The sequence below is a fragment of the Lactuca saligna genome, chromosome 5 (genome assembly GCF_052625555.1).
Source record: "Lactuca saligna cultivar CGN05327 chromosome 5, ASM5262555v1, whole genome shotgun sequence".
Taxonomy (NCBI): domain Eukaryota; kingdom Viridiplantae; phylum Streptophyta; class Magnoliopsida; order Asterales; family Asteraceae; genus Lactuca; species Lactuca saligna.
Window position 1 is genome coordinate 253,679,387 of NC_136421.1, and position 4,697 is coordinate 253,684,083.

At 36.1% G+C, this 4,697-nt stretch overlaps 1 pseudogene across 1 annotated transcript; it reads left to right on the forward strand.

The window, feature by feature from the left end:
- The first annotated feature begins 1,068 nt into the window (after positions 1-1,068).
- On the forward strand, positions 1,069-2,830 carry LOC145047396 (mannitol dehydrogenase-like; annotated as a pseudogene). Its single transcript, XR_013682217.1, has 3 exons — positions 1,069-1,537; positions 1,675-2,387; positions 2,486-2,830. The product of XR_013682217.1 is annotated as a mannitol dehydrogenase-like (transcript).
- Positions 2,831-4,697: the final 1,867 nt, after the last annotated feature.

The following is a 4,697-nucleotide window of genomic DNA, read 5'->3' on the forward strand; positions in this document are numbered from 1 at the left end:
AAAAGTTCTTCCGGTAATTACACCAAACAAATTCCAAACTGTAATGATATTTAAAGAATTCTTTTCAAAAAATAAAATAAAATTTTAGTAGTTAAAACCGGAAAATATTTATTCGGTAGTTAAAACTAAAACTTCTCATTTACTCACTTTCCTTTTTTGTATATTATTTTCGAGTGAATTATTTTTTGTGTCAAAAAAATATCACTACAACATTTTGTTACCGGTCATAAAGGATATTGTTTGAACAACAAAAATCAAATTCACTAATAAATGACATACAAAAAAAAACGATCGGATATGAAGAAAATGTAAAGTTCGCTACCCTCATAAGTCATAGATCATTATATATGAAAATTGTCCATCTTGTTCTTGTTAAAAGGAAAACTATACTAATTTATAAAATATTTATATTTATAAACTTTTATTTTGTAATTCCAAATCTTTTTCTTATCTTGATCAAAAGTAATTAAGCATTTAAGATGGAATTACAACATAAAAGTTTATAATATGAATATTTTACAAATTAGTTGAGGTTTTTTAATAAGAACAAAATAATACATTTCAAACATTAAGATCCATAGTAACTTATGAAGGTAATGAACTTTAACTTTTGTTTTATTGTTCACATCTGATAACTTTTTTTTGTATACCATTTTTTGCATACCATTTATCAATGAACTTGATTTTAGTTTTCAAAAAATACAATTACCGGTCGTGACTCGTGAGTGTAAATTCGAACAACAAAATCAAGTTCATTCATAAATAATACAAAAATATTTTTTTCCTTGTTAAATTATAATAAATTTGCATGATGTTATTGAAATTTATAATTGAGTTTTGAGTATGTTTTTAGAACAATATGGCAATTTGAATATGAATTTGATATTATAATAAACACTTGAATATCAGTAGTTGTTAAAAAAAAGGTACATAGTATGAAACAAAAACCTTGGCATGGCAAGCAACTCGGCTGTTTTACACCCACAATCATATCCATGTCGGATCATAACTGCTCTAATAAACAACCCGATTCAAAATATGGATCTATCCATACCCAATGTTTCTTGGGTCAATTTAATTCAATCCAAATGAAGAATCTTCCCTTTCTTCGACCATACTCGTATCACCCCTCCGCTTTTCCCAAAACCTTGCTCATTTCAGAGCTATTTGTCATGATTTTGAAGAAGGGTCATGTTGTTTGCAACTGGAGTTCAAGGTTTTGTGCTTTCGAGGATTTCAAAATACCAGACATGGTGGGTTTTTTGATGATTTTCTTCTCATTTATGCAGAATCCGTGAGGGTTTTGGGTTTGGTTTGTGAGATGATGAAATTAGGGTTTTGGATGTTTGGGGTTTTAGGAAAGGATTGAAATAAGTTGATACAATGCGTTGGGAATTCTTAGTTGATTTTGTTGGGTTTAGTAGGAAAGATTTGGGAATTTAAGCCACGTCCATGATGAGGCAAGTAGGATAATGAGGGAATGAAAAGGGTAGTGATATTTCCATGGATGCTTTTGATGCTTCCATAGATTTTTAAAGTAAGTTTACAATTATACCCTACATTCATTTATATTGTTTTAAAGTTTAATGATACCTTAGGTTTCTTTGTCTTGATTCCTTCCGAAAATGATTCAGTTTCGTTGTTGTTGATTAATAACGATGATTTTTTTTACAGAGCTACTAAGGAGAAGATGTTCGGTTAAAGTTTTGTATTGCAGAATCTGTCATTCAGATCTTCACTTTATCAAGAATGAATGGGGAATTACCACTTACCCAATTACCTTAGGGTACAAAATTACAAATCAAAACACATAGTCTCTTAATTATTCTTTGTATGTTTGATTCGAACAAATCTTTTCTCATTTTCGCTCATGACACAGACATTAAATTGTGGGTATAGTGACGTAAGTAGTCAGCAAAATGGAAAATTCAAAATCGAAGACAAAGTTGGGGGTTGGATGCTTGGTGGGATCTTGTAAATTATGTGGAACCCGTGCAATCGATTTAGAACAATAGTCTTCTAAACAGGTTCTCACTTACGGTGTTCCCAAATTTGATGGAACAAAGCTCCGATCACATAGTTTCAGATGAACATTTCGTCCTATGGTGGCCAGAAAATTTACCGCTTGATGTTGGTGCACAACTTCTACGTGCCGAAATCATCACTTACAACCCTCTCAGATACTTAGAACTTGATAAACCAGGGATGAAAATCGGTGTTTTTGGTCTTGATGGACTTGGGCTGTTGTGCATGTTGTTGAGAAGATGGAGAAAGCTTTTGGTGCAGAAGTTACTGTTTTTAGCACTACTCCTGCTAAGAAGCAGGAATCAATCCAAGGACTTAAATCTGACCATTTCATTGTTAGCAAAGACAAAAAGCAGATGCAGGTTTTTTTTTTTTTTTTTTTTTTTTTTTTTTTTTTTTGTAAATGGTTAACGAATTTGCGATAAGTTTTGAATTTTGAATTGGGTTTTGTTGCCAATAGTTTGTATCGGGTACACTTGATGGCATCATCGACACATTGTCTACAACTCATCCAATTGTGCCATTGTTGAAAGCACTGAAAGATCAAGGAAAGGAAAGCATGGGATCACTGCAGATGTAAAGGTGATACTGATAGATTATGTGGGCACAACTATGGAAAGGATTTTGAAATCTTATGTAAGGTATCAATTTGTAATTGATTTGGTAAATTCACTCTGGCCTTCAACACTTCACCTTTCCTCGACACCCACCCTAAAGACCTTCAACTACCGTGAAGTGTTGAAAGCAAATGTATTTGGGGAGATAAAAGGGTTACTGTTTTATTCATTACAAAAGGATTAATTAATGCGAGGGGCATAATTCTCATTGCCTTTAGAAATAAATGGATGAATCAAAAATTAACGTGGAAGTATCATCTACCTATCAAATAAAGTACTCAAGGACAAATTTTGTAGTTTACTTTGTTTTGGTTATTTGTGGCCATTTTTCATTGGTAGATGATACTTCCACATTACTTTTTGATTCATCCACATATTTTCAAACTGCTCCTGCTTCTGAACCCTGGGATAATTATCCCCCACTTATATTCGACTAAGTCCTCACAATACATGAAAGTTGGAGAATTTCCAATCCTTCTCACTCTCCAATGATCGATCTGATAACAACCAACTCTTTCCAATTGGTGCTCCATTACCAGCCAATCACAAGTGATCACACACTTCTAAGGACTAGCTGAACACTTCCTGAATCCCAAGGAAACCGACAATCCCTAATTCTTGAATGATCCCACACTTAATTCTTGAAGTCCAAAAGATAGATGCTCCAACTAACATCTCAACAAGAGCTACTTCCCTTGGCGACCTCACCCCCCAACCAATAACGGTTACTAAAACCATTGAATCATGACCATGTTGAATAACCATTCTGTGGGACCCTATCCGCAGACCTCCCATATAATACCTTTCTTCCCAAAGTGTTCCAAACTAATCTCTCGCTCTCGAGCTTCTAGAAATCATATCATTCAGGGACTCGCAACCTGACACTCACCAGTTCAATTGCCCACAACTGAACTGTCGTAGCTTAAACCGGGCTACAACTGCTCCCAACACATAGTCTCTAATCCCGAAAGTGCAATAGATCGCACAATAAATCCTTACCTCCTGGTACGAGAGATCCACGGCGAATCGGATATTAGCTCCTATGGGTCGGAACGGTAATCGCGTACGCCTCACAAGATACTCATGCCACATCGACCCATAAGTCCAAAACACGAGGATGCGTATGGTCACGCCTTCGGCTTGCCAATATATCTGGAGCACCTGAACCAATAAACCGAAACCGTAAGCACAAAGATTAGTGACTTCCCCCAAAACACCCATACCCATAACAATACACATATAATCATAAACAACATACAATGGGTCCAATCAACCATCGGGTTGGAATACCCCAGGCCCTCAACCAACAGGTTAGAATGCTAACACACTATGGGTCCAATCAACCATCTGGTTGGAATGCCCCAGGCCCTCAACAAACAGGTTGAAATGCCAACACACTATGGGTCCAATCAACTATCAGGTTGGAATACCACAGGCCCACAACCATCAGGTTGGAATACCCACATACTATGAGTCCAATCATCCTTGGGATGGAATACTCACAGCCCACAACCAACAGGATGGAATGCCCAGGTCTATTGGATTTCGCACAAAGCAGATAAGCCTCAACTGCCAAACAAACATGTGCACATATAGTAGATAATCACATAGCAGTCTATAGACAACAAACCGATCTACCGAATCATACCACATAACATATAATATTATCGTACCCTCTAGGATATCGAACTAACAGATCATACCACATACCACATAATATTATCATACCTTTAGGATACTTATCTAACAGATCGTACTAGCATATCATAACCATATAACAATCCAAAGGGCCGACCTTGGTGCCTTAGACCCTTGAGTATAGTGAGGAAAACTCACCTGACACACTGTTGAAGTCCTACAGACAAAACTCTAGCTTTTGGTTGATAGATTCCTAAGCTGTCAACATCCAACAACACCCAATTAATATTTGGGTTCCAAGCCCAAGGTCCAACATACACTCCAAAGGCCTAATAGTCAACCAATGGGCTAAATCCCAACATATAGCCTAATTTTCCAAATTGGGCCTAGAACTCTACATGGTCTTTCCTTAAGGTC